This window comes from Rhipicephalus sanguineus, chromosome 1, assembly GCF_013339695.2.
Source record: "Rhipicephalus sanguineus isolate Rsan-2018 chromosome 1, BIME_Rsan_1.4, whole genome shotgun sequence".
NCBI lineage: Eukaryota > Metazoa > Arthropoda > Arachnida > Ixodida > Ixodidae > Rhipicephalus > Rhipicephalus sanguineus.
The window spans coordinates 79,702,350-79,728,714 of NC_051176.1; the positions used below are offsets into that span (position 1 = coordinate 79,702,350).

The 26,365-nt window shown below is 47.5% G+C and overlaps 1 long non-coding RNA gene across 6 annotated transcripts in view; it reads left to right on the top strand.

The window, feature by feature from the left end:
• Positions 1-11,673, top strand: part of LOC125758113 (uncharacterized) — a 56,820-nt gene extending 45,147 nt beyond the window's left edge. For 2 of the 6 annotated variants that reach the window (XR_007415870.1, XR_007415873.1), the window contains exons 2-3: positions 9,330-9,395; positions 11,633-11,673. This is a non-coding gene — a long non-coding RNA (uncharacterized LOC125758113). Of the gene's footprint in view, positions 1-9,329; positions 9,396-9,594; positions 9,636-10,613; positions 10,655-11,632 lie in introns of those variants that run through there. The other 4 variants (XR_007415869.1, XR_007415872.1, XR_007415867.1 and 1 more) reach the window with 2 other exon arrangements.
• Positions 11,674-26,365: the final 14,692 nt, after the last annotated feature.

Below are 26,365 nucleotides of genomic sequence, written 5' to 3' on the forward strand. Positions count from 1 at the left end.
AGATTTTTATACGCACATGCATTGGAAGTCTTCAAAATGATAAGAGAAACGATGACGTCGATACGTCACATCATTTCATTAAGAAGGACGCGCCGCACTGTGTAAACAGGCGGAATTGTTCAAGTTTCATTAGAAGGAACCATATACCTTAATTTGAAGACGTTTGCCCCTTATGGCCAGTATATCGCTTGGGCCAACAGTATAAACAAATTAAAAGCTTTCAAAATCCGATATCCAGTATTCGTTTCTCGCAATGATTGCCCAAGTTAATCCGAAAATATGCTCACATACGCCATGGAGCTCGCAAGAACCTATATCATTTTGTATTTTCAGTCTCCGTTGCAAGTTTTTTCGTACCGACGAAAGCAGCAAGACAAAGGTTAATGTTAAAGCAGGATACATATCTAAACGCTCGTCAATATTCTATTCGTATAGCGAGAACAAGACCTCTAGCACCTCCTGTCCTTGCTGCGATATTTAATCTGTTACCAAGTGTGCTCCCGGCTGCTAAGTGTACCGCGAGGTATCGTTTATTGTCACATTTGGTTCATTTCCCAACAACAGAAGCCTTTATCGGACCAGCTGCAAGTTACACACGGCGACCACGTGGCGAATGAAATCTGGGCGAGTTCTACCGGACAAGCTCTACGACAATTAATTATTTTCTTCACCACACGTATCCCCTCCCTCACCCAAAAGTTCAGGCTTTGCGCAGAGAATATTGGCTCACTTCCCAGCAGGCTCAGATACGATTCCCCACAGCAGACGAATTGTAAAAATCTGTTTCGTTAAACGCGTGCCGGTGAAACGCTTGCTTCTAGGCCAGACATCCAGCGAGAGCAAAGTGGGTAGGGGTAGCTGAAGAAATTTTCTCGAATATCTACATTATGCAATCAGTTTTCCCGCGATTCGGGGCAAAGTTTTCATTTCTAAATGTGATTGTGTGGAAATTCAGAAAAGTAGCCTCTTCTGTTCAAATGGCAATGCTATTGTTCTCGCCAGTCAAAGCTACAAGTACAGTACGGTCCACTGTTAAAGGGAACACTCGAATGAGCACCCTTCATATTGCTGGCCCCCGAACGGCAAGTGGATGGGGAAGCTTCGTTCGTGCATGGCACTGTTCTGTCAAAAGGAGTCGCAACTGTCAACCACCAGTAGTCTTATGCAAATCTAAGCCACTATGCTTTCGCGAGAAAGCGAAATCCGAACATGCCGCGCACGCAAGCGTTCCCTTTAACAGTGGACCCGTCTGTACATCGTGGTGGGCTTCCTTGTAAACACGCTTACATGAGTTGGTTTCATGGAAATTATCGACAGCAAGAATGACACCAAAAAATAGCTGTCCCACTGAGGAAGCTGATCACGAGGGTGCGGTAGTCAAAACGCAAGCATTACACCCAGTGAATGTACAGGGTGTTCAAAATTAAGATTTATTCTTCTCTTAAAATTTAGCGGTGGGAGGTACGTGAAAACTAGCTTTGCAGAGGAGTTATGTATTCAGGGGGACACAAAGTGAGACTATATTTATCGCTGTCAGCCGCCCAATTAACAAAGATTGAATAATGAACTTTTGAATGAGTGCAGCAAGCGGGAATGTTTATATGGAGAAGTTGGAGCGCGCGACCTTTTAACGAGCTGGCAGCTGAGCCATAATCCCACGCATACTACGAGTCGTCTTAGACGAATGCAGAGGGGACCTTGTGATTCTTGCGACAGCAATTATCTGGACACTGTCACCGGGTTCTTGCCGTCACCTTCATCTTCCGTATAAAGTCTAAATCGACAACATCGCCCCGTGCATCGCATGTCCTACGCGTGCTTCTTTAAGCGCTCAAGCTCTGATGACGAACGCGGCTGAAGCAGAGAAGAAACTAGCCGGCCATCTCCGTCACACGAAGGGCGCATGCAAAAACACCACTCCGCGTGCGAGGCATGCTGTCGACGGCTGCTCGAACTTTCATCAAAAGGGCTCTGTAGCGAGAACTGCCGCGCGTGCTATCACGAGATGCATCAGCAGACGCCTCGTATATCCTTGTACGAGTTGTACTCTAATCACTTCGCGTTGAGACGACAGCAAGAAAACCGCTTCGCTCCCTGGAACGGCCGTATTGCCTTACACCTTTCGTAAAGTTAAGCGAGATCGGACACAAACGAGTTAGCAGCTAGCCTTACTTTGTATAACATTCCAGTTTTTTGCTACCGCCTTCATTGCTTCGCCCTTGCGGCGAAATTGAATTTTTCTTTTATACACAATTCTTAAATTCTTAAGAACAGCCTGTGAGAGATAACATTTTTGTAGTTGCCCAGCTCGATTACCACAAGTGGCGGATACGAATAGCACGAGCTTTGAAAATATTGCAATATTTAAGAAAAAATTATTTACCGCAGCGATCCGCGACGCCATCTCAACTCGCGATGAAGCTTGTCAAAGTGAGGACGTCACCCCAGCCGCTGAAAGGTTGACGGTGGGCGGCTGGAACGACCTCAAAACACACTTTCGTCGATTCCTGCGTGACGAGAGGTGCTGCCAGTCATTAATTCCGCTGGGGTTGGAAACAAGACGCGGTAAGAGGCATTACCCGGAGAAGGTTGTGGCTGGTTGTTCGAAGCAACGCTTTGAACTTGTATGTTCAGTGGCAGCTGTTTTTCACCGGCCTGCCTGGAAAACAAAACACGTAACGCAATTAGTCTATGTTGGCGACTGCCAACATAGACTGTCGTGCAGACCGTAAAGTAATTGTTGCACCATAGTGCACGTCATCTCGGTGAGTCTGCCGAGTTGTACTTATGGTCGCACGGTTATGTGCAATCTACTTTGTTGAGAAGATGTGTTTCGCTATGTGCTCGATTAGAGTGTAACGTCATCTTGGATGTCAACTTCTTGTTGTACCTACAGCATTTTATTATTATTATGTGCGACAGACGTTGCTACTTCCTCATTTATGGGGACAGTTACTACACTGAGTTATAACATTACCTTCGCTGCTTTAGAGTGCGCAAGCCGTGCGCTGTTACGTGTGCCTAAGTAATTATGAATTAAATAATGTGAACACATATAGATACATCTGACAGCTGGTATGGACGGAGTAGTGCCAAGATAACGTTTAAATGTTCGAGAATGCAGTAGAGTGTGTAACACAATTCCACTGTCTAAACACAAGAATTTTATACGCACACGCATTGTTAGTCTTCAGAATGATAAGAGAAACGATGATGTCCGTTCCATACGTCATATCATCAATTCATTAAGAAGGACGCGCCGCACTGAATAAACAGCGTTTCTTTTCTTGACAGGCGCAAGTGTTCAAGCTTCATTGGAATGACCCATATACCTCATTTTGAAGACTTTGCCCCTAATGGTCAGTACATCGTTTGGGCCAACAGTATAAACAAATTAAATTTTTGGCAAATACGAAATCCAGCATTCGTTTCTCGCAATGACTGCCTAAGTTAATCCGAAAATATGCTCACATACACCATTGAGCTCGCAAGCACATATTTCATTTTGTATTTTCAGTCTCCGTTGCAAATTTTTCGTACCGAGGAAAGCAGCAAGAAAACGGTTAATGTTAAAGCAGGATACATATCCAAACGCTCGTCAATATTCTATTCGTATAGCGAGAACAAGACCTCTAACACCCCCTGTCCTTGCTGCGATATTGAATCTGTTACGAAGTGTGCTCCCTGCTGCTAGGTGTGCCGCGAGGTATCGTTTACTGCCACATTTCATTCATTTCACGACAACACAAGCCTTTATCGGACCAGCTGCAAATTACACACGGCGACCACGTGGCGAATGAAATCTGGGCGAGTTCGATCGGACAAGCTCTACGACAATTAACTATTTCCTTTAGCGCACGCATCCCTGCCCCCACCCAAAAGTTCAGGATTCAGGTTTCTACACAGTTCCACTCGGAAGGATTCTTTTAGCCTGCCTGTGCCCCGAGATATTCCGCTGCAAAGATTAATTGCGGTTTGCATGATTACGCATGCAAGACAGTGAGCACTGGCGGTGCTTTACACAGTGCTGCGCACGGCAAAGCACCGTGTAAAATCAAAACATCAGGTTTACTTATATTGTGACGGAAAAATATAAAAGACCTAAAAGCATAAACCCTTTATACTAGTCGGCGACTTCAACCTACCCATTATGGACCTTAGGACCTAGCTTTGTCGTCGACTCTCACTCGCCGCTGTCATGTTATATAGAAAACCGTCGCTGTTGTCGAAACATATGTGTGTATGTGAATCAAAAAAGGTTTACAATAAACGAACATCAATCATAATTGCGACGAAACAATATAAAACATTTACAAGCACAAACCCTTTATACTAGCCGGCGACTCCAACGTAGACATTATGAACCTTAGGACCTAGCTTTGTCGTCGACTCTTTAAGGCACTTTATGTCACTCACTTTACATTATATGGGGCAACGCTCGGGTAACGTACGCTTACTCACCCATACGATACCCAGAGCTTCGCCCACTGGTCATGATTCACTTCGTGGATATGCGTGGACTTTTTTCTATTTCTCAAAGCTGCGATGGGTTCTTCGCATTAAGAACTTCAATTCTCTTATTTGATATAACCGCCAAACACCACTAAATAAAAAGTTAATTAAATCGACTTTCTTAATTACTATCCCAAATTATATATTTAACCTTCTTCAAGAGCATGCACTTGCTCTCGCCTATGTGGCGAGAGCAAGTGCTTCCGAGAAAGAGTGCGCCAACATAAGAACTACGTCAGGAAGATGGAAATGCAACGCAGCGCTCTTGCAGAGCACTGTGAAAAGCACGACCATAAGATCGACTTCGACGGCGCTTCTGTTCTGGAAACAGAAAGGAATCTGGGAAGGAGGCTCTTGCTCGAGTCGTGGCACATTCAAAACACGCCGGCAAATGTGAACCGGTCCCTGGGAACAATGCCCTCGGTTTACATTCACGGCCTTCGAAACGTGAGGGAAAGGGAAATCCGGAGCCGCGGTGGAACAAGTCGGGGAGGAGCTTCCATGACCAAACCAGTCAACCCCTGAGGAAGGGACCGAATCGGTCCCAACCTCCTAAACCTGTATATTGTACTTCTATTTGTACTGTAAGCTTTACAAGGGCATCGCGCGTGGTACCCTCGGCATGGCTGCAACAGACGAATGCCGACGTGTTTCAGCTTACCTATTTCGGTCAGGCCATTTGACAGTTGTCCTCCAGCGACGACGCATAGTGAGTGCTGCGACGCGCCGCCCTGGCTGGTACGGCGCGTGGCACATTTCTGCTTCTTCTTCCTCACCTCTCGATGATGGTTCATACGAGGTACAGTATCAACGGAAAAAGATTGGCAAAAGTGGCCGGTTGCCGGAGCAGCAAGAAGGGAAACACTAAAGTCCCTGGATATTTTAGGAAACACACGCGGCGCTGAGATTTTTCCCGAGCGCGCCGATATCGAGAGTGCCAAGCACATTCCATTTTCCAATGCAGGGGTGGCCAGCGGAAAGCACTCCAACAAGCAGTTTTTTCTGGGCAACTGCGATAAACATACGGTTGCTCGCAACTTCAACGAAAGAAGAAAAGCAAAAAAAAATCCACGTATCTCCACGAAATGAATCATGAAGGGGTGGAGCTATGGGTATCGTAGAGGTCAGTAACCGTACGTTACCTAAGCGTTGCTCCATGTAATGTAAACTGAGTGACATAAAGTGACATAAATATTCCACGACAAAGCTAGGTCCCTAAGGTCCATAATGTCTACGTTGAAGTCGCTAACTAGTATAAAGGGTCTGTGCTTCTAGGTGTTTTATATTGTTTCGTCCCAATTATGATTGATGTTCGTCTATTGTAAACCTTTTTGATTCACATACACACATATGTTTCGACTATAGCAACGGTTTTCTATATATCGTTACAGCGGACAGTGAGAGTCGACGACAAAGCTTCGACGACAAAGAAGTCGTCGACTAGTATAAACGGTTTGGGCTTGTAGGTGTGTTACATTGTTCAGTCACAATTACGAGTGCTATTAGTCTATTGTTAAACGTGATGTTTCGATTTTACACGGTGCTGTGCCGTGCGCACGGACGCCAAACGGACGGACAAGCCTCGGAATCAAGGTGCTTCGCCCCTAAAATAAAAATGATATTGTGTGCACAGCCACATCTGGCGATGAGCAATGAACAAGCGTTTCTATAAGATATGGGCTTTCAAGTTGGCCAACAGCAAGATGGGTTGCTTTCCGCCGGTCCGCCGGCCACCCCTGTTTTGAAAAGTGGAATCTGCTTGGCAATCTCGCTATAGGCGTGCACGTGAACAACAGCGCCGCATGTCGCAATTTTGCAGCTCCGGCCACCGTTCACTTGTGCTAATCTTTTTGCGTTGGGACTGTAAAGGAGATTGGCCAAGTAGTGGGTGGATATATTCATTAGGTTCTATAGGTTAACACTGCTAGACGGCTATAGTAGAAAAATATATTAATTTGAATTGCAAATGATCAATGGTGAATTCTTTAAAAGCAGGCAAGATTTTCGGAGGCATTATGTTAGCCTCTATGTGAAATTCCTCAACAGCGAAGCAAACATCCCTGTGGCTCTATCCATGTTTATGTGGATACCCGATAATGTGGACGAGGGGACGACTACCGCCGTAGAACAATTCGTAAAAGCATCGGGCGCGTAATCCGAAGGTTGCAGGTTCAGATCCTGCCAGCGGCAAATTGTCTTTTCGCCCGCTTTTCTCTTCACATCTATGTCACAAGTACTACAATACACTTAAAACGGTACTATTAACGTGCCCTATAACTTCCTTGACTTCATTATCTGCTGGTTCTGATTGAGGATGCGCAAAGGAAGCAACCTACAGGGGACAAAAATTGATCTGGAGTGTCCCACTTGAATGGATCAGAACAATATTCTGGTGCCGGCAGGTAAGATGCTAAAACTGTGAATTTCGATGTCGGACTGTCCAAAATTTTATGTATGTCCCATTCCTTAAAGGGACACTAAAGGCAAATATTAAGTCGACGTTGATTGTTGAAATAGCGGTCCAGAAACGCCGTAGTCCTACTTTTGTGCCAAGCAAGTGCTTATTTTGAAATAAAATCACGTTTTAGTGGTCCGCATCGCGTTAGGGCACTTCAAATCACCCGCCTGAAAGCGGTCTTTCTGACGTCACTGTTTCCGTGCCCAACGTTGCCCGCCTTTCCTGCGCGGCGGCGTGCACTGGCGGCGTGCACCATTCGGGCATCCGGCAACATAACATGCAGCCGGCATTTTGTCGAACTTTCTGTCAGAGCGACTTTAACGAGCGCGCAAAACACACGCGGCAGTACGCGATACCGAAACTATATACCACTGAGACGCGACCGCGTGAGCGAAGCAGGGCGCCGGGCGAAACGCAGTTCGGCAAAAACGGAACCTTTGAACCACGCGCGCCGTTCCCCATGGCAACGCCAAAGAGGTTCTTTTTTCCATTAATCAAACAGAAACGAACAAGCAGCATTTTATTACCTGTCTTGATGCAAGGAAGGTTCTTTTTTTTATTGCAGCTAGCTTGATTACCAGTAATTAATTGTAGTCGGACTCTCTCACGTCATCGGGATCATTTCCAAAATGTCCCGCTCGTGGCGCTCATCGTGTGATACATTTAGCTTAATTTCTCGGTAAGTAGGCCACTGCTGTTGATAATATTGCCGTTTTAGACGTTGTCATACATTGAGCTCTCACTCTGACATAAATTGTTATTTGCCTTTAGTGTCCCTTTAATATATTGCCGGCTCCTCAGCAATAGGCTTCCTCCGTCCCTTTCCATCACTCCCTGGCTCGAATGGATCGGAGCTTAGGGGCAAGCATAACAGCGCCGACTTCTCGCATGGGCGGTCGAAATGCTCGGCCTGTAAATTAGGGCTGAATAAAAGTCACATTCTAATTATACAGGGCGTCCCAAATATCACGCAGAACGATTTGAAAAAAGAGGAACGTCGTTACGCGAAGTGCATATTGTTATATAGTGCATATTGTTCCCGGTATACTGTAGTAGCCACTACTATTTTTTTCGTTAATGAGGTTTAGTTAATTAGTCCTAATTATGTTTATAACTCTACAAATGCTCACCTAATCATTAAAATCTCAATGAGGCATATGTAGGCATGCTCAAATGACATCTAACTGCGTTATTCTCAGCAACGTACTAATGACGTGCCAATTTTTTCCGGCTGACAAAGAAAGCATGCGAAATATGAAAGACAACACGTGACTATCTCCCACACGCAAAAGCTGGGAGCGTAGTCTTGACCTGGTACCTAACAATGATTCTGTTTGAGGGCGCTGCTTCCTGATATGCGCTGCAGCCTACAGTCACGTGTCAATTTTCCGAATTCGCGGCCTTTCTTTATTAGCCAATAAAGCGAGCACGCCATGATGAAAATGATGAAAATGATTAGGAAGTTATACAGTGACAGATTAAGCTAAAGACACATCATATGTATCCCGACAAAGATTTTTGAAAATACTGGGGGTCCTTTTCCTTTCTCGACGATATGCAATTCTTGAAAACCGTCTCTGAGAGATAAACACAATTGTACTCGCCAATCTCGATTACTCCAAGTGGCGGACATGGAATCGCGAGAGCTATACAAATATTTATTGGGCTATTTACGAAAAATTTATTGACTGCAGCCAACCCTAACGCCGTCTTGATGATATTTGTGAAGCCGCTGAAGGTTGAGGATGGGCGGCGGCAGGAACTCCATCAAAACACACTGCCGTCTACTCCTGCGTGAAGACAGGTGCTGCCAATCATTAATACGGCTGGGGTTCAAAACCAGGTGAAACAGCGGACATCTGCACGCTATTGCACGCACGTAACTGATTGCCATAGCTGACGCCACTTTCCCCCAACGCCGTCTTCATAATGTTTGTGAAGCCGCTGATGGTTGAGGATGGGCAGCGGCTGGAACTCCCTCAAAACACGCTGTCGTCGAGTCCTACGTGAAGACAGGTGCTGCCAATCATTAATACGGCTGGTGCTGAAAACCAGGCGCAACAGCTGGCATCTGCACGCTATTACACGCACGTAACTCATTGCACTTCCCCCCAACGCCATCTTGATTAGGTTTGTGAAGCCGCTGCTGGTTGAGGATGGGCGGCGGCTAGAACTCCCTCAAAACACACTGTCGTCGAGTCCTGCGTGAAGACACGTGCTGCCAGTCATTAATACGGCTGGGGTTGAAAACCAGGTGAAACAGCGGGCATCTGCACGCTATTACACGCACGTAACTCATTGCCATAGCTGACGGCACTTTCCCCCAACGCCGTCTTTGATGTTTGTGAAGCCGATGAAGGTTGATGATGGGCGCCGGCTGGAACTCCCTCAAAAGACACTGTCGTCGAGTCCTGCGTGAAGACAGGTGCTGCCAATCATTAATACGGCTGGTGCTGAAAACCAGGCGCAACAGCTGGCATCTGCACGCTATTACACGCACGTAACTCATTGCACTTACCCCCAACGCCGTCTTGATTATGTTTGTGAAGCCGCTGATGGTTGAGGATGGGAGGCGGCTGGAACTCCCTCAAAACACACTGTCGTCGAGTCCTGCGTAAAGACAGGTGCTGCCAATCATTAATACGGCTGGGGTTGAAAACCAGGCGCAACAGCTGGCATCTGCACGCTATTGCACGCACGCAACTCATTGCACTTACCCCCAACGCCGTCTTGATTATGTTTGTGAAGCCGCTGATGGTTGAGGATGGGAGGCGGCTGGAACTCCCTCAAAACACACTGTCGTCGAGTCCTGCGTGAAGACAGGTGCTGCCAATCATTAATACGGCTGGGGTTCAAAACCAGGTGAAACAGCGGACATCTGCACGCTATTGCACGCACGTAACTGATTGCCATAGCTGACGCCACTTTCCCCCAACGCCGTCTTCATAATGTTTGTGAAGCCGCTGATGGTTGAGGATGGGCAGCGGCTGGAACTCCCTCAAAACACGCTGTCGTCGAGTCCTACGTGAAGACAGGTGCTGCCAATCATTAATACGGCTGGTGCTGAAAACCAGGCGCAACAGCTGGCATCTGCACGCTATTACACGCACGTAACTCATTGCACTTCCCCCCAACGCCATCTTGATTAGGTTTGTGAAGCCGCTGCTGGTTGAGGATGGGCGGCGGCTAGAACTCCCTCAAAACACACTGTCGTCGAGTCCTGCGTGAAGACACGTGCTGCCAGTCATTAATACGGCTGGGGTTGAAAACCAGGTGAAACAGCGGGCATCTGCACGCTATTTCACGCACGTAACTCATTGCCATAGCTGACGGCACTTTCCCCCAACGCCGTCTTTGATGTTTGTGAAGCCGATGAAGGTTGATGATGGGCGCCGGCTGGAACTCCCTCAAAAGACACTGTCGTCGAGTCCTGCGTGAAGACAGGTGCTGCCAATCATTAATACGGCTGGTGCTGAAAACCAGGCGCAACAGCTGGCATCTGCACGCTATTACACGCACGTAACTCATTGCACTTACCCCCAACGCCGTCTTGATTATGTTTGTGAAGCCGCTGATGGTTGAGGATGGGAGGCGGCTGGAACTCCCTCAAAACACACTGTCGTCGAGTCCTGCGTAAAGACAGGTGCTGCCAATCATTAATACGGCTGGGGTTGAAAACCAGGCGCAACAGCTGGCATCTGCACGCTATTACACGCACGTAACTCATTGCACTTACCCCCAACGCCGTCTTGATTATGTTTGTGAAGCCGCTGATGGTTGAGGATGGGAGGCGGCTGGAACTCCCTCAAAACACACTGTCGTCGAGTCCTGCGTGAAGACAGGTGCTGCCAATCATTAATACGGCTGGGGTTCAAAACCAGGTGAAACAGCGGACATCTGCACGCTATTGCACGCACGTAACTGATTGCCATAGCTGACGCCACTTTCCCCCAACGCCGTCTTCATAATGTTTGTGAAGCCGCTGATGGTTGAGGATGGGCAGCGGCTGGAACTCCCTCAAAACACGCTGTCGTCGAGTCCTACGTGAAGACAGGTGCTGCCAATCATTAATACGGCTGGTGCTGAAAACCAGGCGCAACAGCTGGCATCTGCACGCTATTACACGCACGTAACTCATTGCACTTCCCCCCAACGCCATCTTGATTAGGTTTGTGAAGCCGCTGCTGGTTGAGGATGGGCGGCGGCTAGAACTCCCTCAAAACACACTGTCGTCGAGTCCTGCGTGAAGACACGTGCTGCCAGTCATTAATACGGCTGGGGTTGAAAACCAGGTGAAACAGCGGGCATCTGCACGCTATTTCACGCACGTAACTCATTGCCATAGCTGACGGCACTTTCCCCCAACGCCGTCTTTGATGTTTGTGAAGCCGATGAAGGTTGATGATGGGCGCCGGCTGGAACTCCCTCAAAAGACACTGTCGTCGAGTCCTGCGTGAAGACAGGTGCTGCCAATCATTAATACGGCTGGTGCTGAAAACCAGGCGCAACAGCTGGCATCTGCACGCTATTACACGCACGTAACTCATTGCACTTACCCCCAACGCCGTCTTGATTATGTTTGTGAAGCCGCTGATGGTTGAGGATGGGAGGCGGCTGGAACTCCCTCAAAACACACTGTCGTCGAGTCCTGCGTAAAGACAGGTGCTGCCAATCATTAATACGGCTGGGGTTGAAAACCAGGCGCAACAGCTGGCATCTGCACGCTATTGCACGCACGCAACTCATTGCCACAGCTGACGGCACTTCCCCCCAACGCCATCTTGACGATGTTTGTCAAGCCGCTGAAGGTTGATGATGGGCGCCGGCTGGAACTCCCTCAAAAGACACTGTCGTCGAGTCCTGCGTGAAGACAGGTGCTGCCAATCATTAATCCGGCTGGGGTTGAAAACCAGGTGCAACAGCGGGCATCTGCACGCTATTGCACGCACGCAACTCATTGCCATAGCTGACGGCACTTTCCCCAACGCCGTCTTGATGATGTTTGTGTAACCGCTGAAGGTTGAGGATGAACGGCGGCTGGAACTCCTTCAAAACACACTGTCGTCGAGTCCTGCGTGAAGGTAGGTGCTGCCAATCATTAATACGGCTGGGGTTGAAAACCAGGTGCAACAGCGGGCATCTGCACGCTATTGCACGCACGCAACTCATTGCCATAGCTGGCGGCACTTCCCCCCAACGCCGTCTTGATGATGTTTGTGAAGCCGCTGAAGGTTGAGGATGGGTGGCGGCTGGAACTCCCTCAAAACACACTGTCGTCGAGTCCTGCGTGAAGGGAGGTGCTGCCAATCGTTAATACGGGTGGGGTTGAAAAACAGGCGCAACAGTGGGCATCTGCACGCTATTCCACGCACGCAACTCACTGCCATAGCTGACGGCACTTCCATAACGAAGCACACGTATACATCATTGAATATTGTGGCTGGCCAGCCTTAGGCGCACGTCCCATCTCAAGAGCAACGGCACTTATGGGTGAAGGAATGTAGCAGCCATCACATAAGGCTGTATTTCGATGCTCGGAGGATAGCCGTGCATCTACGTGTCAAATATCACCTGCGCACCAGACGACGTAGGCACAGAAGCAGAATTTAGTTGTTGCGTGCCATCTAAGAGGCCGTGCTTCTGCAAGCACGTTGGTACCTCTGCCGGGTTTGGCGACCATGCATTTGCCGGTGGTTCATGTTGGCCGCTCGGAGCCATCTTACACGTTTGTAGTTATCATGCTATATTTGTGTCGGATATGGCTGTGGCGCGGCCATAAATGGTCGCTGCTGCGCGCTCAGCGTAGAACGGAAAGCCTGCAGCGCCGAAGTCATTTGTGCGAGGTTGATGGAAGATGTGTTTGTTGACGGTCGGAGCTGTCCGCTTGGTGCAACGTCGCACATCTGCATTCCCAGTGGGGCTTGTGGCACAGGGCAGATGGACCCAACCAGGAATCCTTGCGGTAGTCCGCTCACTTCCGGTGGTGCCTGTGCGACGGGCGATGCGGCAATGGCCACTGAACGTTGTGCTGGGCCGATGGTGGGGACGTTGCAAATCTGTAAGCCGAATATCAGTTGAGACATATTAGTGAGACGCTTATCGGCATCACTGCGGCGTTTATTTCTGAAACCGAGCACACTGTCATGTCAATATCCGAGACGGATGCCATTGTGACGCCGGACTGAGTCAGCTTTGCCATAGAGACGTCTGGCTCGGTAACCGATGTCATCTACACATCGTATTTACTACACTCATTGTAACATCAACTTCGCTTCTTTAGAAGCCGCAAGCTGCGCGCTGTTACGTGTGCTTAATGTATTAAAGGAGTCCTGACACAAAACTTTTCGCCCCGCGTTTTTTTGCTGCAATGTGTTGCTGGGAGCCTGTTAGTCATAACACGGCACATGGTTTGCTGCAGCGCGTGACAGATAATTAATTACAAGCTCCTCATTACCGACACAGCCTCAGTTTCGGTTTGACAGAGCTCCAAAAACGACAAGCCGCCGGGTGCAACTATCACCACCTAGCGAGTGAAACGCTCGGTCACGTGAGCACACAGAACAGTGACGCATTTCCGCGCGGTCTGTCGTCGTCGGGCTCATTGTCGTCTGATGGCGACGATTTTCTTGCAGCGGGGATGGAAGGAATTTTCGACGTGGCGAATCACTTCAGGTTTGACCCGCTGGCAAGGAGCGATTTGTCGGGAAGCGCGTCAAAACAGAAATGGCGGCTACGACGTCATCATAACTTGTACCGGCTGAAACGTTTACGTAGGGGAAGTAGGGGGGTCACCTCGGGTCACCTCCGAGGGTGTCAGTGCACTAGGTGCGGCCTATAATGCTGGATCGCGCTCGCGAACTTCAAAATTCATATAAAATACCTTCCAAGCTATATTCGCTGTCGATATTTTGCAGATGGTACACACACGTACACGGGAATCGATCCAGCAGGCTTTCTCGGCCGCGAAATTTTGTGTCAGTACCCCTTTAAGATTTAAATCATTTGAACGCTGCTAGATACATCTGACAGGCGATAGCCGGAGTAGTGCCAAGATAAAGTATAAATTTTCGAGAATACAGCAGCTTGTGTAACACAACTTCACAGTCTAAACATAAAAATTTTATATGCACACTCTGGGGACGTCTAAGTGATTAGAGAAACGATGATGTCGATACGTCACATCACCAACTCGTTAAGAAGGACGCGTCGCATTGAGTATGACATGTGCAAGTGTTTAAGTTCCATTGGAAGGACCCATACACCTCAGATTGAAGACGTTTACCCTTTATGTTCCGTATATTGCTTGGGCCAACAGTACAGACAAATTAACTTTTTAACACTTAAATACGATATCTAATATGCGTTTTGCGCACTGATTGCCTAAGTTAATTCGAAAGCATTTCAATGGCGACTCAGAGAGAAAACTGCCCGTCCGTCTGTCTGTCACATAAGATGATAGCCGCTATAAACGAATCGAAGAAAAGTTTGCACTCCGGTGCTTTGGTTTGAATCCGAAACCTCACGCTCCGAAGGCAGTCTTAAATGAGCACTGACACAATTTTTTTTTTCAAATTTTATGCTTTAATTAGTAGCTCTTTGTCTGATAATTCCGAAATTGAATCTTAAGTGCTGTAACGTATCGCATAATTAACGCTAACGTCCAGGGGCGTAGCCAGAAATTTTTTTCGGGGGGGTTCAACCATACATTATGTATGTTCGTGCATGCGTTTGTATGTGTGCGTGTATATATACCCAAGCAAAATTGAAAATATTTCGGGGGGGTTTGAACCCCCCCCCCCAACCCCCCTCCCCTTGGCTACACCCATGCTAACGTCACTGATTATGAAAATTTTCGGCGTCTTTCAAAACGCTCGTCTAATATGAGAAATTTAGGGCCCCACCGCGGTGAATCACCATATGTTCACGTGCACCCAAGTTTTGGTGACGTTGTGAGAGCGCCTTTTGAATCAGGCCCCGCGTGCGGGAGAGAACGAAACGAGGGGTGCTGCGGTATCAGTTAATGTGTGACCAATCAGGCACTCCTAGTACTCGCTGTTGGGCTAGCTGGTGCATGTCTGAATTCAATAGTCAATTTCGCGCCAAAATCACGACCACACTATGATACGAAGAAACACGTAGACAGGACGGGCGTTCACGAGTGCCCGTTAGTCTATCTGTTTCTTCGCATCTCAGTGTGGTTGTGATTTTGGCGCGAAATTGACTATTGAATCAGGCACGTTCTCCTCGCGAAATTTCTGGGACACACCCGCCTTCCAAGCACCCATTATACTGTCAAGAGTGTGCCTCCTCAGAAAAATAAATACTCACTCGGTTTTAGAACATTTGAGTAAAGCCAACGTGAAAAATAAGCAGAGTGGCTCACAACGAAACAAAATATGCACGGAGGCCTGCTTTCCTATATATATAATATGCGAGCCAGCCAAATGAGGACAGTTGACTCGTGCGAACTGTATTCAATTGTTTCCGGTGGTGTGCTGCGTATATGGCACCACATAATCCGGAAGCATTGATAGGTCCCATAGGGGACCTATCAACGCTTCCGGATCGCTTACGATTGCGGGTCTTGCGGATCCCAGTGCTTCGTCCTGCGCGCATTCTCCTCTCCGCACAACTCGACATTACGTGACGCACTTTCATTAACTACGATGAAACTTCAGTGGTGCATTCATGTCGTGTAACGTTTTTCTTTTTTTTTTTAATTCCAGGTTACGGTGGCGTCCTATTTCTAGGCGCAGTTTTCGCTCACGTGAGGCGTACAGAACCTCCTACGGTATGAGGATTATCACGGGCATGTTCGAAATATAACGTGCGTGCCTAAGAGGTTAGCGCATGATGCATGCGCAGAGGCAACAAACTCTAACACACAGCTTTGCAATGTTAGTAATGTTAAGCAATCGTTTTCTAGGGAACTTGAGAGAGGCGTGGCCTATCATCATGAAGGGACAGACGTCAAGTTTTTCGCTCAAACTCACTGAGATAGAACGCGCCGAACATTCACCTTACGCAGATGACATTACTATCTGGTGCACTAGACGGGGAGGAGGAAGACTCCCTGCAGAAGGCCTTAAGGTGTACCGAGAACATTTTGGAGAACGCGGGGCTTAAGCTGTCCCCCAGCAAGTCGGAGCTCCTTCTCTGCTTACAGCCAGAGAAAAAAAAAGTACGTCATCCCCCCACCTCCAGAGAAAGTCAGAATTACTATCTCTACGAAAACAGGACAGCCGATTCCCCACGTGGAGAAGATTCGCATACTAGACATGCTCCTAGAGTAAAACGGAAGTAATTCACAAACGATGGCACGTATTGCCGCTAAATCGGACAGCATGGTTAAGCTGATAGTCAGGGTCTCGAACAGACGAGGAGGCCTGAGTGAGACGAACCTATCAAGACTATTTCATGCATTTTTAATGAGTCATATAAATTACATAGCAGCAGCGCATAGATGGAAAAAGAGGGACCAGACGAAACTGGATTGTATCATTACCAAGTGTATAAAAGCGATTCTGGTTCTCCCGACCAGAGCCAATGAGGACAAACTCAAGCAATCGGACGTGCAAACACTTTTACGGAGATAGCAGAAGCACGACAGGTAGCACAAATCACAAGACTGCACTCTTCCAAGGCAGGTCGGCGCATTCTAGAGGTTCCTGAATGTGAGCCCACTCTAGTGGAAGACAAAAATGTTCAACTCCCGCGACAGGTTAGGGGACGTACGTTCGTATCGCAGATCCCACGCAATGTTCATCCTCAATACAACGTCGGTAGAAAAACCGCCAGAGCAAAGGCCCATCTAAGCCTTGCTGCAGGCCTCCCCAATCTTGTCTCATTCGTGGATGTAGCTCAATATCTCGTCACGTCCAGCTTTGCAGCCGCGGTCGCTGACCTCCACGGTAATATTATTACGGCGGCATCGTTCCGCAATACCACTCCGACTAGGGCCGAACAGGCGCTAGCCATCGGTATCCCGTCCCCCGCACAGGTCTTTACAGATTCAAGGGCGGCTGCCCGAGCCTATACATGACGGGCTCAATCCGTAACGAGGCAGCTAGAATCATTCTCCCACATTCTATATGGATGGAAGAGCGAACCGAGATCATTTTGTTCCCCGCGCTCACATGGGTGAGGGGGCCCATCCGGTCATACCGAATGCCAACGAATGGGCCCATGCCCGAGTACACGAACTAATACACTGTGACGGACCTGCGCCGATTCGGGGCGAAGGGGAGACGCGGCACAGAGACCCAGTCCTCACCTTTAATGAAATTTGTAAGCACTCAGTAGGCGGAATTTCCCGCCGCCACATTCGAGACTCACGAGGCCGCAGTCCATCATGCGCAGAATGCTGCAAACGGAACCGTACCCATCTCCGCTGATGTTTAGAAAATTTATGGACAATATTAAGCAAACCTGCCCTGACTGCATGGAACGACGGTGTACACTTCCGCACATGCGCTGGCAATGTTCGGCACTGCATGACGCCTCACTCCACTTATCGGAGGCCTGGCGATCGGCGCTCACCAGCTCGGACTACGACGTCCAACCTCGGGTTGTCCAGAGGGCCCGCAACTTGGCGGCGGGGCTCGCCTTGCCCGTCCCCACGTGGGTGCGGCCCGCAGCTGAACATCCCCCTTGAGGAACATCGGCCCCTCAGGACCTTAATAAAGTACTTTGACTGACTGTCAAGAAAGTTTTTCAGTATATAGAAGATTTTATTATTTTTATTGACAGCTCTTGGGAAAATTTTGAAAGTGAGAGTAGCAATGTGTTGAATGTGTTTTGCGATTATCTTGATCCCCTTGATGTGACAGATGAATGACCGAGTGAAAGACACGCATGGGGTTTTTAGACTTGAGAATCGTTTGTTCTGACAACCGGCTATGCTGGTGCTATGGCCCTTGCTAAAAAAGTTTTACTCCGATTTCATTCTATTCGTTCTACACTAAGAGAGGTATTGCGACGACGTGCCTCAGCAACGCGTTGAACAAGTCCTGTGTCCGCCTAACGAAGCATATATTCCAGAACCAGATTTCACGCTTGAAGAAATCTGGTTATCGAACCATCTTTTAGTGTATGTGGCAGGAAAACAGTTAAAAAGAATTCGCAGAAGTTCAAGTTAGTCTGACGCTCATGGCTGCATGTTGCGAGCGGACGCTAGGTGAGTTCAATGGGACAGTGTCCATGACAATTAATTTGTTTCTTTATCACACGTATCCAGCCGTCTACAGTGTCTGTAAGGGCATCGGGCATGGTAGCCATAGGCGTGCGCACGGGCGGGGGGGGGGGGGGGGCAGCCGCTCTTTCCTAGTCGCCGAAGAGGGTGTGGCGCAAAGTCTGCCCCATACATTGACTTAATATGGAGGGGGGGGGGGGGGGGCGCTGCGATAAATGTTTGCCCCCCATCTGATGAGGAACCCTGCGCACGCCTATGATGGTAACCGTAGTATGGCTGCAACAGACGAAAGCCGATATACTTCAACTCACCCATTTCGATCAGTGCCTTTGACAGGACAACCACACCGGTGACGGCAGCTCCATCTTGACAGGTGCCAACGAGCGAGGACGCGCGGTGCTGCGCTCCTTGGCTGCGCCGCGCAGTGCAGGCTGGTATGGCGCCCGGCACACTTCTGCTTCTTCTTCTTGACGTCAGTATGATGGCTCAAACCCAGTACAGGGTAGAGGGTCGATTATCGCACTAGGTTCTACAGTATAGCACTACTGCACGGCTATAGTTAAATAATATATTAATTTTAATTGCAAATGATCAATACTGAAATATTTAAAGCCGGCAGAATTAAGCAGGGCATGTTTTTAGACATCGCGACGCAAACATCCCTGTAGCTGTATCGCGCAGTAGAGGGCTCAAACGAAAAATTAACTGCTATTCTTAACCCTTTCGGCCCTGGCGGTATCAATCCGCCTTTTTCACGGCGCCCCCACGCATGCGCTCTCCCCTAGCGGAAAAGTCGCGAAACGTCTCATCATCTCAGAGGCTTTGCTTCTGGCGATACCGGTTGTCCCGGCCCCTATCAAAACCGTACCGAAACGGCAGAGGGCAGTACAGGAAAATGGAAGAGGCGGATTGACACCGCCACACAACATTTCCCCTAGCACCTAGGAAATGAAACCAAAACTGATCATTCTTGGGGGAATACTTCTTCAATAATTCACACTGCGACTGACACCAAAACTGTGGGATGTTTGCCGAGCTGGGAGCCACAAGGAAGAAGAAGCTTGACCGAAGTCATGGGTGACGCCGATGCGGGTAAGCTGAGGCGGATATGCGCCATTTTCGGATCGACATACCGAAACTGTTTCAAGGAGTATCACACTGACGAAAACGATGTTGGTTCCCATTTTGTGTACTGTAGTGAGTAGCAGGAGTAAAGAAGCCATTTTTCTCATTTCACGACCACTGAGCCCTAATGAACTAATTTGACTCCATATTTATTAATCCATAAATACTTGCACCACTGGCTCAAATTTTGGTTCATGGTCTTGTGAGGTCCTGACTATTAGGAAAACACGCACATAAATAGTCTGTGACCAATATAAGAAATCCAGGACTGAAAGGGTCAATTCAAGGCCCAGCTTTCCAAGAGGTGGTGCTGCTATTCTTTTTCCCGGAATAGTGAAACGGCGACTCCTGATTACAGAAATAGCACTAAGAGGAAGCCCTGTCCTGTGAAAGTAAAAATTAAGGGAGGCAGCGCGGAAACGTGCTTTCGCGATGACAATTTCCATCATCCTTGAATCCCAGGGATCGCTACGCCAGGAAAATAGAAGGCCCTTATATTATGGAGAAGCTGCTTATGGTCTGGAGAGTCGTTTTCTGAATGAGAGCGAGCGAAATCTCGCCGTCGTGATGCGTGCTGTTAGTGGGGGAACATGACTGATTACCGCGTAATGCAACACCTTTGAAAGTGAATAGGCAGTTTCATTTAAAAAAAAAAACCTTTCTGACCAGGTAACCAATCTAACTGAATACATTGCAGATGAGCAGGAACTAGTCATTTAAAGAGCTCTGGTACAGACGAGTCACTAGGTGCGGATAGGAAAGAGAACAAAAATGATTGGTCGGTTATAATCGCAGCTACTGTAATTGAAGCGCTTATTTCGCATAAGGATAAAATCATTGTTATAAATTTAGCAAGGAAGATAGAACCAAAATCAGTCAACCCTAATTAAAAAGGACTTGTTCAGTTCAGGGCATATATTTCAATGTCAGATCGTTCCTCACATTGCGATGCATTAAATGCATCGATAGTCATTAATTAATCCTCACCGATTAAGACTAGTGAATCGACCATCCCGAGGCTGGAACGTTGCCATGCTGCAGGTTGCTGCGCTCGCTTTGCCATTGGCTTTTTCGGGCGCCATCTAGGCAATCGCCTACTAACATTCGGTATGCGAAGGCTCGCTTTCCGAACAAACACGTACACGCCCTCGAAGATGACGTAATTTATGTTCCACTTTTCTTCCACGCCCTTCTGGCAACAGCGAGGTCGCACAACGGGACACGTAATGCTTTCACATTACAATAGAGACGACTCAGAGCACTGTTTTCTAGCTCACCGTAGTGCTATCACGTTCTGTGGTACTATTTAGACTGATATGGGAGAGGTACTGTTTAGAAAAGAAAATTTAGTCAGTTTCACGCCTCTAAATTGTAAAAAAATAAAGTTCTTTTTTTTTAAACAGTACCTCTACCATAGTCAACTGAATAGTATAACAGAACGAAATACTACTGTGAGCTGGAAAACAGTATTCTAAGAAAATCTTCGGCGCACCACGCGAGCTCTCATATCTCCGCGTGGTCATGACCTCCTGAGTGGACTTACTTGTCAAGAGGAGGTATCGCTCCGAAGAGTTCGTGAGTGCGGCTGTGACGCCTTCAATCCGCGCTAAGTGGGGCTACACCGACACAACTTCAAGCTGCCCATTTTGTCCTGCGCCGGTGCGGGAAGCAGACCTGAACCACCTCTTATGGACATGCCCTGGGCTACAAGCAGCTCGTCGACGCCACCTGCGGCGTGCGGGACTTCAGCACACCAGGCCACCGGACTTGCAGCGATGGATATACGGTCGGAACCATAGGTCACTCCTGGACTTCATGGAGGAAACACAACTGCACCATTTTGTGTCATGTGTATTGATGCCGCAGGGTAAACTAACGCAATAAAAAAAAAGCCGTCTCTATATATATTGTAATGCGAGAGCATTTCTTAGCTCATAGTGCGATCACGCTGTCGCCAGAAGGCCGTGGAAGAAAAGTTAAGGATAAGTAACGTCATCTTAGAGGGCGTGCGCGTGGTTGTTTGGAAAGCGAGCGTTCGAATACCGAACGTTGGCAGGTGATTGACTATACTCCATCTACGGTACGGCCGCCCTCAGCCAATTATGATAGAACGCACTACACAAATGTGTTCCTACGCGCCTGTCGCCCCCGTGAATTCGGCAGGTGGCTTCATCTGTGTGGAAAAAGGTGTACTACAGCGTTTAGCTTTTCTTTTTATTATTGTAGCGGGTGGCGCTAGGCGTCTTCTTGATCTCTTGTTCGTTTGTGGACGGGCGAACGTCCGTTCCTTAAGGACTATCTTTTTAACGGTACCTGGTCCCATTAGTCTATTTTTTTTATATGTTTCTGCCACGTCTATTAACAAATATTTAGCTCAGTATGGCCATTGCCCAAGCAAGCTAGGTCGGAATACAGGCCGTGCAGCCGTATGTGGATGGGGGCAAAATCAACCAGTCAATCGACCAATCGGCCAATCGATCGATCAAAAAGCTGATTTTCCATCATATTAGTTCGGTGTTTGTTATTCTCATTTTCGCCACTTTCACGGTGCAGTACTGAATGAGCCCGACTTGTACGCACACATCTAATAAGTCCTGTTAGCCCGTTGGAGAAGTTCACATCTCATCGTATTCATCAAAACTCGTATCAACACTACTATTCTCATCTTCCAGGTTGCTTACGGCAGCGCGATTATCGTCAACAACATCGCCGTGGCCCAGTAATCTCATCACATCTTTCCGATTGAGAATGGGCTCCACAGAGCCCTTCCACTTCTCAGAAGTAAGTTACATGTTGCCTTTCCAAGCCAGAGGCTCCAAGTTGTTTGCACTCGACAAGAAAGCCCTTGGCGTCGCTCTGTCGACAGTCCGGATCGACGTCTTTTTCGCGCAGACTGGATAGTGCCGTCAGTCCACACCCGACTGTGCGCGTGGTCGGCGTTGCCCCCTTTTCGCCGTCGTTGGTGAAACAAAAATTTGGCCTGCCCTGGCGTCGCAGCTGCGCCATTTGGCGCAGGTACCGGCGGCGACGCTGCACAATGTGCGTCGTTTCGATCAGAAGGGCGTTCCGAGAGCGTTTCTTGCACTGGAAGCCAAGGTTCTCCAGGGTGTGTCCACCAAACACGAGGTCTCGGTCACCATTCCCGATTTTGATGAAATTTACTATAGGCCTAGGCATTAGACCCAGAGCAATCATTTCGAAGATAGTTTTGTGAAAAAAAAAGTGGTACGCCTGAAAAAATATACTATATGGATTTTGGCCACAAAAAGAGCATTTTTCCGCCAATTTCGCGATTTCTGAACTTTGAGCGCATCTAGGGTAAAAACGGTGCACTTCTTGGTCACAATATTTATTCCCTTCAAAGAACAAGTGAAATATACCCTTATGACTTGATTATTTCCCTTACCTGATCGAAGCACTTTTGAAGAAACAAATCAGAAACATGGCGAACCGCACAAAATACCTGTATTTCAAGAATTTATTGCAGCAAACAAATTAAACTGAGGATAACAAAAATCGGTACATATTAACTTTGATATTTGCGCTCTCTTTTAAAATAATTTCCGTGGTTTTATCGCGCTCCTTTTCACTCCATAATTGTGCCCAAACGTAATTTACCAAAAACGCCTAAGTTTGAAAATATTCTCAGAAAGGCCATTTCTAATTTCTTTTAAAGTCCCTTTGATTGTAGTCAAGGACGTCATCTACCATTCTGCGTAAAAAAAAACGTTGCATTATTTTGGTCTCCAACAAGTTATAATGCGTCACGTGTGACCAAGTCAGCCTAGCGGCCGCGCCGTTCTTTATGTGCTGAAAATCGGATATAAGTTTTTCAAAATAATTGTACGCGACGTAATAATCACAAAGCGGCAGCTCCACAACAACAAATGTGCAGCTAGGTGTCATGGTTCAGCAAGCTTTGTCTAGCGATCAGCCGCTAGACAAAACCGCAGCAGCGGCTGCTCGATGCTGCGGTCGCTCACATTACACAAGTGCCGCTTCGACGGCCGACGAGCTCCGCTTTCGCGCCAAACCACGCTCAGAGGACGAATGAAATAAGGAATACATTACTGCGAAAGGTAAATGCTTTTAATTGCCAACAAGTCTACAAGGTGTTGCGCTGCGCCATGCTCCCTTATGGGTTGCAGAAATAGGCTTCTTTGACAAGGTGCACAGCACTTTGTCAACGAGGGCTCCCTGAGCGCCGCCGTAATCCTCTCTGGGCTGTTGCTAATATGCGCGATCCCCCGAAAATGCACGGCCGAGGCTGTGACGTCAGCTTTTGTACTCTTGTGCAATAGTCCAGGAAGGAGGTGATGCTTAATAATTGTTGGGGTTAAACGTCCCAAAACCACGATACGATTATGAGAGACGCCGTAGTGGTGGGCTCCGGAAATTTCGACCACCTGGGGTTCTTTAAAGGGGTACGGACACCCTCTTTCGAAGGCGAGTTTGCTCTGCCATACAAATCTCCTGTATGCAGAGACAGCTATGAGCAAATGTGAAGCTCAGCAAATGCTGATATTTTAATTTGATATTAAAGTCAATTTTTCCATGGCGCACCTACTGACATCGACACTAGCTTGACGTCTTCACGCAGCAGTCTGGCTAGTTGTGATCATAACCTCCTAGGTTGTGATGACGTTAGGTACCAAAACTTCCAAGATGGCCGCTTGTGCGTCATCAAAACTTCCAATATGGCCGCTTGTGAGTTACCAACGGAGCCACGATGCGGAGCAGCAGTGGAAACGTCACTATATATTGTGCGAGCACGTGACGAGAAGCTCATACTGTGTTGTGACGTCAGGGTACAGTAGGAACCGAAACTAGCTTTTAAAAACATACTGTGATTACTTTTTCAGGGCGCACTCGCGTTTAGCACTACCTTTTCTAGGCTCTTGAGGGCTTGACCTTTCATTTGACGCAAAAAAAAACGACAAATGAAAATATTCTTGTCAATACCCCTTTAACGTGCACTTAAATCTAAGGACACAGGCCTCAAGCATTTTCGCCTCCATCAAAAATGCGGCCGCCGCGGCCGGGAATCAATCCTGCGACCTCCCAGCGGCGAACTCTTGCACGGGAAGCTTCGATAAAAACATCTCGCGTGAGTCGCATATTTTATAAAAATACTCCTACTAGATTGAAACCACCGATAACTCATACTTGAAGCTAGAAGACCAAAGGCGTATCGTAGAGCACCATTTGTGCGAACTAGTGACGTTGAAGAGCAGTGACGCCATGATCGAAAAATCTAATTTTACGCTAGCGGACTCTTGAGTCGACTCACTCACTCAGGTTAAGGCGCGAGTCTGCGTGAGTCCGGTTGAGAAAAAGTTTAGAGTCTGAGCCCGAGTGAGCCCTTAGAGCAAAATATTTCTTGGGCGAGTGAGTGAGCCCAAATTTTTTTTGCGAACCTATGCGCAGCACAACGATGACAAAAAAAGAAATTGGGAAATTTGGCACGTTTCCGTTGGAATCAGTCTGGGGTAAAAGGGTTGAAGCTACCGCTTAATTCGGCTGCGGGTATGTTCCCTTTCTTAGTCGGTCCCCACATACGCTATATATAGGTATATGCTACTGTCACCCATGGTTGAACGAAAGGGAACTTTAAGGGCGTTTTTCTTTTTTCTAGACACACATTTACATCATAATTACATCTATACTTTCCTTGGCGTTCTTGTCTGTTAGTTCTAATTAATGTTGCGACCCATGGTGTAGCTTCAAATGCACCGCAAGATAACGCAAGATCGAACCGCAAGATAACGAACCTCGTAATACAACTATTTTTCATCTGTTTATTGCTCCACGGAACGTTTTTCTCTTGATTCAACGAAGTCTTGCGACGCCATTTTAATGCAACATAGTTCTATAGTCTGTTACAACCTCGGAATACAAGCTCCGCCCACGGAACCGCGGCGCGCTTGTCAATCACCCACGTGAGAATCGTGCAGGCTCGTTTCCTTTGGAACCATAATTACTTTCTCAGTTCTAATGTAAATAAAACACAAATCGAAAACTGAGGGTTCGCCGTTCCAAACTAAAATATGACCTCTGGCTGCGTAGCGATGTCCGTATCTGTGATGAAATTCGCCAGGACGTTCAGTTTTTGGCTTAAAACTGCATGGACACACCAAGTATCTGAATACACGCGAAAAGTGCTTGGCGCCACGGAAATGAGCAAATGTGACTGGACGGAACGTCTATGTGAATTTTCTATGGGTGGGACAGTGATGGCAGAGAGTGGAGCTTGTACTTGTTAGGTTGTAACAGACTGCAGCGAGAAAGCAAATGAAAAATTTAGGGGTTTAGGTGCTGAAACCATGACATTGCAAGGCCGCACATATCCATTACCATCAGCCTGAAATAAGGACGCAACAATTCACATGGTTACAAACGATTTATAAAGTGCTGCTGGGTTTATGCAGACACCCACGCTGCACCAGTTGCTGCAGTATTGCATGTAGCAAAACGAGATTTCTCATTTTGCTTGGTGCTGCTTCTCAAATCACTCAATTTTCTAAGTGCACATATGCAAAATGTAGCAGAACCCCCCCCTTGGCTACGCCCCTGACTGAAACCTCTATGCAACAAAGTTTGCAATGCAACGAAATCTTTCACTGCACATACTTCATTATACCTAGGTTCAATTGTATGTTGCACTTTTCCTCCTTCAACAGGAATTAAACATTGCCATTCTGCTTAGGGACGTTGCCGCGTCAACATGGGACTTGTATCGGCTTGAATAGGGGTTTATGCTTTGCGTAGCTACCTTTAACGAACACTACTCAAAATTAAATGTTTCACAGGAAAATAACCACACTCACATTACCATTCAAATGTACAGCATTCAATTATATTCACTCCCAGAATGCTTTACTTTACCTTGATTGCAAAGTGTGTGGGCTTTAAGTGTTTTTCTAATAGTGTTCCTTGCTGTGAAGATAACCTTGGGGAAAACCATTGCAGGAGTGCCCATGTCTTCAAACCGGTTGCAGCATCAGGGTCGCAATCCATAACTAGACTACTGCGACTTGCCACACTAACCATGCACATTACTGTACAAGTACAAAAGAGGC